General features: G+C 39.1%; 1 protein-coding gene across 1 annotated transcript in view; it reads right to left on the reverse strand.

Moving 5' to 3' along the window:
* Positions 1 to 13,977, reverse strand: part of pdzd2 (PDZ domain containing 2) — a 137,144-nt gene that overhangs the window by 10,972 nt on the left and 112,195 nt on the right. The window lies entirely within an intron of this gene.

Genomic DNA, 13,977 nt, shown 5'->3' on the forward strand with positions numbered 1-13,977 from the left:
TTCTTCACCTTTAAAAATACACAACTTAAGTTCAACTCAGGTCGTACAGTGACAAACCACAAGTCTTTTCAAAGTGCTAAAAACAAGTAAACCCTAGACTTTACCCAGCCCACAAACAAGCACACCGACAATCGGGGCCATCTGCTATGGCCACTCAATCAAGAGAAAAGAGAAGGCGTGTCACAAGATTGACAGAACAATCCCTAGGTGATCCATCTCCACCTCCTGAAAGGAGCAGTCTATCTGCAAAAGCCAAGTGATACATGGGTGGTTCATTGGCCTTTTCCACTGGCTGTCCCCCCAGGAACCATGCCAGTGCCATATTATCATAGCTGATGTTCTCTCACACTGCAAAACATAATCCTTGTCTGAGTCTTCCTAAGTAACCAATCAATGGACGCAGAGGAATTCCAGCTGTATCTACAGTCATGGTCAGATATTTACATACACTCATGGACATGAATGCCACAGGAATTTTGGGCTTTTAATGATGTTCTTGAACTGTTCTTTTGCCATGAAAGATTTATTGTACAGCATACACCATTAAACACTTTTTTGTGTGTGTGTGTGGGGGGGGGGGGGGGGGGGGGGGGGGGGGCGCGCTGACAATAAATAAATAAAAAGATAAGAATTGAGTGCACAACTTTAAATTTTGGATCTTTATTTCACACAGGGTCAAAATTATACATGTAGACTCAACTATATACATATGCATACATTCACTTAAATCTTTTAATAACATTTTAAGTGGTGCTGAAGGTTCTACAATATCTTTTAGCATGACAAGGCGTATTAACTCATTGTTAATGATCACAGGGATTCAAGAAAAAAAAGTCTTCTGACTGATTTTTTTTTTCCACAGCCAAATCATAATCTGTTCACCTGCTACCTTTTTTACAGAAATGCTTTTGTGATTGCATCCTAGAGTTTAAGGTAAAATAAGGTGGAGAAAGCTAAGAAAACAGTAAATTGTTCTCCTGTGGAACAAGATTATATTTCACTCAATAACCATTACTGCTTAGTCAGCAGGGGGTCTGGGGCTGCAGGACACCCTCCAGAAAATTTGGGGGTTTTGATGTTCAGGGATGCATTCTGGAGGGTTTTGATGACTACTTGTTAATCTGTTAATGTTTTGAAGCATCACAGTAACTCCTTGATCCATCTTTTGCCAATCTTGAACAAACTTGGTATACGCAGCAGTTATGGCCATCATCAGCACCAGTTTTGAGTTTTGGTCAAAATTTTCGAGCTGTTCAAAAATTTCATCCCGATACGCCAAATTGGCATCATAACGTGGTCACTTCAGGGTGTTCGTAGTCTTAACAGCTTCAATCATGTTCAAACAATTTTAAATGGGGTAGTCCTATTGGGTACAGATTGACACTTGTTTGACTGGGCTCCATCGGGGTAAAAATTTGAAACAAAAGCAGTGCTGGTTGCGGTTCTGGCTGAAAACGCCAGGTATGCGCTTTATAAGCCAGCCTGATAGGAGGCATGCCAAAGTAACCCATTTCATCCCATTTTTGCACTTTTCCTGGATTGTGGGGGATCATAATAGAACAGTGTCCTGTGGAATAGAGGTGTTAGCTTCTGAGATTAGGCAGGATCAGGCTTACAAAGAGCAGACTAGTTGCTGTCCATAACAGGAAACTAACCCATTTAAATGAACTCTACCAATTCTGCCATAAATAGTGAAATATCTAGCCAGAATTCCTCCAAACACTTGTTGAAGGCTCCCAAAAGTGTTTGGTTGAGGTGGCACTTGCTAAGGGACATTTATGAAATATTAGGAGGGTGTATGTATATATTTGAGCCTGTATGTATCATTTTAGAGATTAGAGAAGATCCAAAATAAATTCAAATTTGTGCACCTAATTCTTGTTTTTTGAAGTCATTGATGATGTATGCTGTACAATCAATACACCCTGGCAAAAGAACAGATCAAACACATCATTAAAAGCCCAAAATTACCATGACATTCATGCCCATGATGAGTGTATGTAAACATCCCACCACAACTGAGTATGCTCCAGAAAAACTTTTTACCAAAGCTATCCCATCATTGCCTGAGGTCAATGGTTATTGTCCAGGTCTCGCAACCATGTGGTAAGACTGGAAGTACCAGGACTCAATGGTTTCAGACCATTTGGACAACAGATCGCCAAACACCTGTCCAGTGAACTCATGTCTCCATGAGCTCTTCCCAGTCATCTCTTGATCTCAAAGGCCAAAATCTCAGACACATAAATGTCACTGCTGATATAAGTCCATCTCTAACCACTTTCAACAGTTTGACCACATATAAATACACTTATGATGACTGAATCCAGGATGTCTTTGAAAGCCTGGATATTGGTTTTGATCCAGGACAAATTTGCAAAACCAAGACACTCCAACTCCTCATGCAGCTTCTCAAATTCTGCAATCAGAGCATCCATTTTTTTTCCACAAAGATCACAGCTTCTCAAATTCTGCAATCAGAGCATCCATTTTTTTCCACAAAGATCACAGCTTTATCTGGATAGTCAAGGTCAGTGAACCTTTTCTCACCAACAAAGCGACCCAAGTTGTTGGACTCCACAACCTTTGGCCAACACTCACTCCCTGCATGGATTATACATCCCTGACGAACTCTAGAATTCAGCAAGCAGAAGTCAGAGACTATCAATCAATCAATCAATCAATTTTTTTTATATAGCGCCAAATCACAACAAACAGTTGCCCCAAGGCGCTTTATATTGTAAGGCAAGGCCATACAATAATTATGTAAAACCCCAACGGTCAAAACGACCCCCTGTGAGCAAGCACTTGGCTACAGTGGGAAGGAAAAACTCCCTTTTAACAGGAAGAATCCTCCAGCAGAACCAGGCTCAGGGAGGGGCAGTCTTCTACTGGGACTGGTTGGGGCTGAGGGAGAGAACCAGGAAAAAGACATGCTGTGGAGGGGAGCAGAGATCGATCACTAATGATTAAATGCAGAGTGGTGCATACAGAGCAAAAAGAGAAAGAAACAGTGCATCATGGGAACCCCCCAGCAGTCTATGTCTATAGCAGCATAACTAAGGGATGGTTCAGGGTCACCTGATCCAGCCCTAACTATAAGCTTTAGCAAAAAGGAAAGTTTTAAGCCTAATCTTAAAAGTAGAGAGGGTGTCTGTCTCCCTGATCTGAATTGGGAGCTGGTTCCACAGGAGAGGAGCCTGAAAGCTGAAGGCTCTGCCTCCCATTCTACTCTTACAAACCCTAGGAACTACAAGTAAGCCTGCAGTCTGAGAGCGAAGCGCTCTATTGGGGTGATATGGTACTATGAGGTCCCTAAGATAAGATGGGACCTGATTATTCAAAACCTTATAAGTAAGAAGAAGAATTTTAAATTCTATTCTAGAATTAACAGGAAGCCAATGAAGAGAGGCCAATATGGGTGAGATATGCTCTCTCCTTCTAGTCCCCGTCAGTACTCTAGCTGCAGCATTTTGAATTAACTGAAGGCTTTTTAGGGAACTTTTAGGACAACCTGATAATAATGAATTACAATAGTCCAGCCTAGAGGAAATAAATGCATGAATTAGTTTTTCAGCATCACTCTGAGACAAGACCTTTCTGATTTTAGAGATATTACGTAAATGCAAAAAAAGCAGTCCTACATATTTGTTTAATATGCGCTTTGAATGACATATCCTGATCAAAAATGACTCCAAGATTTCTCACAGTATTACTAGAGGTCAGGGTAATGCTATCCAGAGTAAGGATCTGGTTAGACACCATGTTTCTAAGATTTGTGGGGCCAAGTACAATAACTTCAGTTTTATCTGAGTTTAAAAGCAGGAAATTAGAGGTCATCCATGTCTTTATGTCTGTAAGACAATCCTGCAGTTTAGCTAATTGGTGTGTGTCCTCTGGCTTCATGGATAGATAAAGCTGGGTATCATCTGCGTAACAATGAAAATTTAAGCAATACCGTCTAATAATACTGCCTAAGGGAAGCATGTATAAAGTGAATAAAATTGGTCCTAGCACAGAACCTTGTGGAACTCCATAATTAACTTTAGTCTGTGAAGAAGGTTCCCCATTTACATGAACAAATTGTAATCTATTAGACAAATATGATTCAAACCACCGCAGCGCAGTGCCTTTAATACCTATGGCATGCTCTAATCTCTGTAATAAAATTTTATGGTCAACAGTATCAAAAGCAGCACTGAGGTCTAACAGAACAAGCACAGAGATGAGTCCACTGTCCGAGGCCATAAGAAGATCATTTGTAACCTTCACTAATGCTGTTTCTGTACTATGATGAATTCTAAAACCTGACTGAAACTCTTCAAATAGACCATTCCTCTGCAGATGATCAGTTAGCTGTTTTACAACTACCCTTTCAAGAATTTTTGAGAGAAAAGGAAGGTTGGAGATTGGCCTATAATTAGCTAAGATAGCTGGGTCAAGTGATGGCTTTTTAAGTAATGGTTTAATTACTGCCACCTTAAAAGCCTGTGGTACATAGCCAACTAACAAAGATAGATTGATCATATTTAAGATCGAAGCATTAAATAATGGTAGGGCTTCCTTGAGCAGCCTGGTAGGAATGGGGTCTAATAAACATGTTGATGGTTTGGATGAAGTAACTAATGAAAATAACTCAGACAGAACAATCGGAGAGAAAGAGTCTAACCAAATACCGGCATCACTGAAAGCAGCCAAAGATAACGATACGTCTTTGGGATGGTTATGAGTAATTTTTTCTCTAATAGTTAAAATTTTGTTAGCAAAGAAAGTCATGAAGTCATTACTAGTTAAAGTTAATGGAATACTCAGCTCAGTAGAGCTCTGACTCTTTGTCAGCCTGGCTACAGTGCTGAAAAGAAACCTGGGGTTGTTCTTATTTCCTTCAATTAGTGATGAGTAGAAAGATGTCCTAGCTTTACGGAGGGCTTTTTTATAGAGCAACAGACTAGAATCTAGAATCTATCTATCTGTGCACAGGCCGGGTATAATGTCCAGCCATGCGTTGGAGAGGTAAAAAATGTCAAATTAAGCAAATAGTGTGCAAAAAGCAACATAGGCTATAAAAAAGCACTGCTGATATTCAAGCTTATTTTCAGTGAGTACTTGCAAACCTAAAATGCAGTCGATGGTTAAGGTGGGGGGGGGGGGGGGGGGTTCCTGCAATTTGTAGTTAATGGTACAATCATTTTATTATTGGATGCTTATTGATTTCTTTGTAGATATATTGCCTAGTAGACAATATAGAAACTGTTGTCAGGTGTTTATTTTTTAATAAAAATATGGAACAAACCTGATTATGGAGTAGTTTATTTGAATGTCTGTTGGAAAAAGAATGTGTAGATATTTCTCCTTGATTTTCTGTTGACACTGATGAATCAACATTTAAATTTAAGAATGATCATATCCTTGAGAATGCCATTCATAAATAAATACTCAAATGCTGTCAAAGAATTGTATATGCTTGTGCTAAATAATTCCAAATGTACGGTATTCATATTATTAACTGTAGACTGTACTCAGTCTACAGACCATCACCTCCCCAGGTGGTCTAGTGGTTAAGGCGTTGGGCTTGAGACCAGAAGATCTTCGGTTCAAATCCCTGCCTGACTGGAAAATCACTAAGGGCCCTTGGGCAAGGTCTTTAATTCCCTATTGCTCCCGGTGTGTAGTGAGCGCCTTGTATGGCAGCACCCTAACATCGGGGTGAATGTGAGGCATAATTTTAAAGCGCTTTGAGCATCTGATGCAGATGGAAAAGCGCTATATAAATGCAGTCCATTTACCATTTTACTCAGTGAGTCATATTTTAGTGTTAATATGTCAAATTCTACAGTTATAAAATGAATAATTTGATCGATGTCATACAACAGATGGTGATTTTACTGTTGCTGTGTTCCTATATTAAATTATTTTGTAACGTTTTTGCCTCCACTGAGACTTTTTTGGCCCCATCTGGAGAGGTCAGTGTTTTACACCACATTTAGATTCAGAGTTATTTTGAATTAAGATTTTGTCTCGTGTTTTTCTTTAATTCCATGGTATGTGAATTTTGGAGTAATAATGTCCAAACTTAACACTTTAATTCAGTTAATGTCAGATGAACACAGGACTGTTGAACCATTATTTATGTACTCTCTAAGTTACCTCTAGATAAAGTTGAAAAATTTAAGTTTAGTCCTTGTTTCTTACCCCACACTTTAATGACAGGATAAAGATATTATGCTCCATGTTACATAACTGAACAAAAGAAATAACTTGCATCAATACATTTCAGTCTGGTACGATGCTTCAAAAAAAATGTAACCTCAAAGTGGATTATAAAAGTCATCAAACACAATTAAAACAGCAGTTTGAAGTAAACCTGAAATATTTTGAGGTATACATTTACAGTGAAGCACCAAAAATATCAATCTTGTAGGACATACTTGTAGAACATTGAATAATAGGATGGATTATGTCAACAGAGAGTAAACATTGAAACTGTTTGTATGAAACCATGTAATGGCAAATAAATTATGATTAATAGAAAAAAATGCTAATTTATAGGCATACTGAGGACTGAGTTCTGTGAATTTAATTTTGTGAATGCACCAAGATGTTAAATATTTATTCTGCTGTCATCTAACTGAGAAAGTCTATCCATTAACTAATGCAGACTTAAAATTCACTCATAGTTTGGGTTAAAACAGGCTAAAACATGTCTTTAGTGGTAGAAAAGTGAATGTTATTTGATTGCAGGAGTACACACAAATACATATCTAATCATTTGTACCTAAGAGGGAAGAAAAAAAACTTTACGGTTCCGAAGATGAGGGGCATAAAATCTCAGGCTGGTTGGTGACAAACAAACAGCAATCTACAGCTATAGCTACACTAGGGCAAAACAAGAGATGCACTACCCTACAGGTATTATTACATTATCTGATATCATGGAACTACAAAAAAGGACCCAAAGACACAATGAAATGCAGTTGACTTGTTCAAAGTTATGCCATTTCTTTAGTAGAGGAAGACCAGAGGGATAGTCACGTGCATAAGGATTTTGGACAGTGATTTTGCCTTTGGAAACCACCACAATGGAGTTTTATCTTGAATCCAAAGTGTTGAATAAAAATATCCAATTAACCATTTTGGATTATGGCCATTTATTTAAACACCGTCCCTCCATTTACTGAGCCCATAAATAATTGAAAAACATTAGGAACATTTTAAATACACATCATCACTTAAGCCCCGTTTACACACAGACGGTAAGAGCTCCCGGAAGCGTCCCGGAAGAGATTTTGGCCGTCTTAAGGATCACACGCCGTTGTTAACGCCGGCACTAAGGGGCGTGGCTTAGTTCCTGCTTTACCGGGAATCATCGAAAAAATTATTCAACATGTCGAATAATTCCAGGAGCGCTCCCGGAGACCTCCCGTGACGATGAACAACGCCGTTTGATACTTTTTAATCGCCGTTTCATCCTGACGCTTCCTGTAGTGCCGCAGTTCTCGTCGCGCCGCGATAACCAATCAGGGACCGAATATGTAGTGACATGGAGATGTCTGGAGTTTGAAGATGTGAACATGTCCTGTATCTGGTAGCAGCCTGTGAGCAGGACTTATGTCTCTTTTGTCCTTTATTTTACAATCATGACAAAGTTTTTGGAGCGAGCAGCAGCACCACAGCAGCTTGGAGCGGAGGTTCTTTTTAATTTTATTTTACGTGCATGCGCGCGCAAATCGTCCTGGAGATTATTTTACTTATTAGCTACACAGCTGTATAATAAAGCAAATGGTGACTGGCTTCTAAACACAATTATGACAGTTTTTTGGGGGAAAGAATGAGGAGCAGCCCGCAGCAAACAGTAGCGGGGAGCGGATCGAGTTTCTTTTTTTCCTTTCTTTTTTTTTACTTGCGCGCGCGAGCGAATCGTCTGTAGAGAATATTTTATTAATTAACTACACAGATGTATAATAAAACAAATGGTGACTGGTTTCTAAATACAATTACGACAGAGTTTTTTGGGGGAAAGAGCGAGCTGCAGAAAGCAACAGAGTTTATTTATTTATTTATTTTTAAATTGTTTACATGTGCGTGTGTGAATGGGACAGTTGATCCTCAAACTGGGTCCTGCAGAGGCGGAAGGACCGCTGAAAGCGGCCGTCACCCAGACACAGCTCCTGGAGAAAAAGATACTCTCTGTATTGGGAGCTTTCCACAGCAACTCGCTCCGTGTGATCAAGGTCCATCATTTGATTGACAACCGGAGCCGGCGAGCTCCGCCCCTTTCCACCGCGAAAACAGCCGGAACTACCGTAAACTTCGGTCTACGTACTACAACGCCGACAAAACTGTCTGTGTAAACCTAGCTTTACAGCCAGTTGTCTTGAGACAAGTCAGAGGCATGATGCATCAACATTTCCATATCAATAAACACATCTTGGACTTTATCTGTATCAATTACAAAGACAGCCAGTACGCAACTATATGGTAAATCTGTCTGGAGTAGGCAGCTCTCAAAAAACAAACAAACAAAAAAAAGAAACAGATTGTGAAAAAACAAACAAACAAGAAAAGACCAACCAACCTGCAAGACATCTCTGAAGGAGTTACAGACTTCTGTGGATGTGATTGGAGAAACTGTGCATTGTGCAACTTACATTTGTAGCATTGGCTACATGTACCGTTGAGGGAGAGAACCAGGAAAAAGACATGCTGTGGAGGGGAGCAGAGATCGATCACTAATGATTAAATGCAGAGTGGTGCATATAGAGCAAAAGAGAAAGAAACAGTGCATCATGGGAACCCCCCAGCAGTCTACGTCTATAGCAGCATAACTAAGGGATGGTTCAGGGTCACCTGATCCAGCCCTAACTATAAGCTTTAGCAAAAAGGAAAGTTTTAAGCCTAATCTTAAAAGTAGAGAGGATGTCTGTCTCCCTGATCTGAATTGGGAGCTGGTTCCACAGGAGAGGAGCCTGAAAGCTGAAGGCTCTGCCTCCCATTCTGCTCTTACAAACCCTAGGAACTACAAGTAAGCCTGCAGTCTGAGAGCGAAGCGCTCTATTGGGGTGATATGGTACTACGAGGTCCCTAAGATAAGATGGGACCTGATTATTCAAAACCTTATAAGTAAGAAGAAGAATTTTAAATTCTATTCTAGAATTAACAGGCAGCCAATGAAGAGAGGCCAATATGGGTGAGATATGCTCTCTCCTTCTAGTCCCTGTCAGTACTCTAGCTGCAGCATTTTGAATTAACTGAAGGCTTTTTAGGGAACTTTTAGGACAACCTGATAATAATGAATTACAATAGTCCAGCCTAGAGGAAATAAATGCATGAATTAGTTTTTCAGCATCACTCTGAGACAAGACCTTTCTGATTTTAGAGATATTGCGTAAATGCAAAAAAGCAGTCCTACATATTTGTTTAATATGCGCTTTGAATGACATATCCTGATCAAAAATGACTCCAAGATTTCTCACAGTATTACTAGAGGTCAGGGTAATGCCATCCAGAGTAAGGATCTGGTTAGACACCATGTTTCTAAGATTTGTGGGGCCAAGTACAATAACTTCAGTTTTATCTGAGTTTAAAAGCAGGAAATTAGAGGTCATCCATGTCTTTATGTCTGTAAGACAATCCTGCAGTTTAGCTAATTGGTGTGTGTCCTCTGGCTTCATGGATAGATAAAGCTGGGTATCATCTGCGTAACAATGAAAATTTAAGCAATACCGTCTAATAATACTGCCTAAGGGAAGCATGTATAAAGTGAATAAAATTGGTCCTAGCACAGAACCTTGTGGAACTCCATAATTAACTTTAGTCTGTGAAGAAGATTCCCCATTTACATGAACAAATTGTAATCTATTAGACAAATATGATTCAAACCACCGCAGCGCAGTGCCTTTAATACCTATGGCATGCTCTAATCGCTGTAATAAAATTTTATGGTCAACAGTATCAAAAGCAGCACTGAGGTCTAACAGAACAAGCACAGAGATGAGTCCACTGTCCGAGGCCATAAGAAGATCATTTGTAACCTTCACTAATGCTGTTTCTGTACTATGATGAATTCTAAAACCTGACTGAAACTCTTCAAATAGACCATTCCTCTGCAGATGATCAGTTAGCTGTTTTACAACTACCCTTTCAAGAATTTTTGAGAGAAAAGGAAGGTTGGAGATTGGCCTATAATTAGCTAAGATAGCTGGGTCAAGTGATGGCTTTTTAAGTAATGGTTTAATTACTGCCACCTTAAAAGCCCGTGGTACATAGCCAACTAACAAAGATAGATTGATCATATTTAAGATCGAAGCATTAAATAATGGTAGGGCTTCCTTGAGCAGCCTGGTAGGAATGGGGTCTAATAAACATGTTGATGGTTTGGATGAAGTAACTAATGAAAATAACTCAGACAGAACAATCGGAGAGAAAGAGTCTAACCAAATACCGGCATCACTGAAAGCAGCCAAAGATAACGATACGTCTTTGGGATGGTTATGAGTAATTTTTTCTCTAATAGTTAAAATTTTGTTAGCAAAGAAAGTCATGAAGTCATTACTAGTTAAAGTTAATGGAATACTGAGCTCAATAGAGCTCTGACTCTTTGTCAGCCTGGCTACAGTGCTGAAAAGAAACCTGGGGTTGTTCTTATTTTCTTCAATTAGTGATGAGTAGAAAGATGTCCTAGCTTTACGGAGGGCTTTTTTATAGAGCAACAGACTCTTTTTCCAGGCTAAGTGAAGACCTTCTAAATTAGTGAGACGCCATTTCCTCTCCAACTTACGGGTTATCTGCTTTAAGCTACGCGTTTGTGAGTTATACCACGGAGTCAGGCACTTCTGATTTAAAGCTCTCTTTTTTAGAGGAGCTACAGCATCCAAAGTTGTCTTCAATGAGGATGTAAAACTATTGATGAGATACTCTATCTCACTTACAGAGTTTAGGTAGCTACTCTGCACTGTGTTGGTATATGGCATTAGAGAACATAAAGAAGGAATCATATCCTTAAACCTAGTTACAGCGCTTTCTGAAAGACTTCTAGTGTAATGAAACTTATTCCCCACTGCTGGGTAGTCCATCAGAGTAAATGTAAATGTTATTAAGAAATGATCAGACAGAAGGGAGTTTTCAGGGAATACTGTTAAGTCTTCTATTTCCATACCATAAGTCAGAACAAGATCTAAGATATGATTAAAGTGGTGGGTGGACTCGTTTACTTTTTGAGCAAAGCCAATAGAGTCTAATAATAGATTAAATGCAGTGTTGAGGCTGTCATTCTCAGCATCTGTGTGGATGTTAAAATCGCCCACTATAATTATCTTATCTGAGCTAAGCACTAAGTCAGACAAAAGGTCTGAAAATTCAGAGAAACTCACAGTAACGACCAGGTGGACGATAGATAATAACAAATAAAACTGGTTTTTGGGACTTCCAATTTGGATGGACAAGACTAAGAGTCAAGCTTTCAAATGAATTAAAGCTCTGTCTGGGTTTTTGATTAATTAATAAGCTGGAATGGAAGATTGCTGCTAATCCTCCGCCTCGGCCCATGCTACGAGCATTCTGACAGTTAGTGTGACTCGGGGGTGTTGACTCATTTAAACTAACATATTCATCCTGCTGTAACCAGGTTTCTGTAAGGCAGAATAAATCAATATGTTGATCAATTATTATATCATTTACCAACAGGGACTTAGAAGAGAGAGACCTAATGTTTAATAGACCACATTTAACTGTTTTAGTCTGTGGTGCAGTTGAAGGTGCTATATTATTTTTTCTTTTTGAATTTTTATGCTTAAATAGATTTTTACTGGTTATTGGTGGTCTGGGAGCAGGCACCGTCTCTACGGGGATGGGGTAATGAGGGGATGGCAGGGGGAGAGAAGCTGCAGAGAGGTGTGTAAGACTACAACTCTGCTTCCTGGTCCCAACCCTGGATAGACCCCAACGGTCACGTTTTGACCGTTGGGGTTTTACATAATTATTGTATGGCCTTGCCTTACAATATAAAGCGCCTTGGGGCAACTGTTTGTTGTGATTTGGCGCTATATAAAAAATTGATTGATTGATGTATCATACAGCTTCACACAGTGGGTCAGAGGAGTTTCTCAAAGGTTTGTCAGAAGGCACATGGCAGGCTCGGGCCTAGATCTGATTTGTTATCATGTATCAAGGTCCCTCTCTGTTCCACTCCACTGTGAAGATGTATAAGTGGTGACGCAAAACACAAAAGTTGGACTGTGCGCAATTTTTCCAGTCACAGCTGCAGAAGTCATTGTTCTTCCCTCACTTGTCTCTTTCTGGCATAGTCACTCACTTTTACCACATTGTACACTCTGCTATGTCTTGTAATAATTGCTATAAATGAAATCCAAGACATATTCAGTGACTTGGAAATATTCATGTATTCATCCCCTATTTAGCTCAAGAAAAATGTCTGCAAAAGTGATGAGTTGTATTCACAATAATCCTTGTTTTAAGTTTGTCCAGTTACTTATGATCTGGGCTGTTTTATTTCTAAATGGTTAATGTGATATTTTTCTTAAATCCCTTGAATTAAAGTTGAAAGTCTACAAGCGGATCTTGGTTGTTTCATTTCATCTCCACTGTGGTGATGCTGAGAGGCAAAAATACACAGTGTCACCGTCCAAATACTTATGGCCCTGACTGTAAAACACGAGTGACATTTTAAATTGGAAGATGCAGATCACTAGTTAATGAACCAAATTTTCCTGACTGCAATGGAAGAAGTAAAAGTTAATTAAAGGGGTCATATCACACAAACCATTTAGTTTAAAAAGTGTTTGTGTCCAATTTTCTCAGCATCTCATCTTTTTTCTAGTTTCCTCCCACTATTAAACAAAAAAACATGCTTATTAGGTTTGTGCTCCTTACAGTCAGTGACCTCATGTGAGTTTTGTGATATTTGTTGTTGTTTTTTTTAAACATGTTTACATTAAGCTTATTTTCAATTCACTACTTAAAATTGTGCAACATGTAGGGTTGTTGAAACCCACCAAAAAAGTTATGCAATGGACCAGTGTGAATGTCAGATTCACACAGTACACAAAACAAACTACAGATTTAATGACTTCGTTCCGTCAATTGTCAGAGAAATACTTATTAAAGACTAACTTAGTAAAAAAAACAAAACTTTTCCAGTATAGCTCATTTATGTGTGTGCGCTCATTGTTTTCATGACAATTGCGGATATTTTTATAACACGACTTCAACATCAGGACACTAAGAAAAACGAGGGCATTTTCCACATCCTCACTTTTCTGAGCACTCTAAAGTATTCTAGACCCCCCATCATGCTCCCTGACCAAAAATTTTACCAACTTTTGGAAAAAAGGGCACGTGTGTTTATCGTTTTTTTGTTTCACCGTCTAGTGGCCTGTTTTGGAATAGACACGCACACACTTTTCAAACACTTTTAGTGTGATGGTATTGTACTCGTAAGTCAAATAGTGTCCTCATATGTAGCATAAAAATCAGGTTTGACCAAAATATAGTCTTAGCAAAAAACTCAACAGATGGACATATTCCTATAAGCGTGGGTCAGAATGAGTTTGATTCCCAGGCCTCTAGGACCTTGGGAAGGGCATGTTCCCATTTTTCACATTTCTGCACATTTCACATTTCTCCACAGCGGATCCAGTAAAGATCCCCATCAGGATTTGGCACAAATTTTACACCAGAAACCCTTCACGCACACACACTGAGTCATGTTTTACCAGAAGAATTTGTGTTCTTGGTAACACTAACTCAAGTCAAAGAAGTTGTAAAATCTAAATGCGTATAATGAGTAACTCCAAAGGATTTGAATATAAAATGGGTAGAGTTTTCTTTCTTTACCATTTACCACAGTCCTGTTAAGTGCCACTATGAAATTTACCTGGAAACATAAAGAATTCTTACCAACAAGGGGAGAGTATGACTTTTTGAAGGTCAGATCAAGTCAGGACTGAGAGGAACTGTTGG

This window comes from Thalassophryne amazonica, chromosome 5 (assembly GCF_902500255.1).
Source record: "Thalassophryne amazonica chromosome 5, fThaAma1.1, whole genome shotgun sequence".
Lineage (NCBI taxonomy): Eukaryota > Metazoa > Chordata > Actinopteri > Batrachoidiformes > Batrachoididae > Thalassophryne > Thalassophryne amazonica.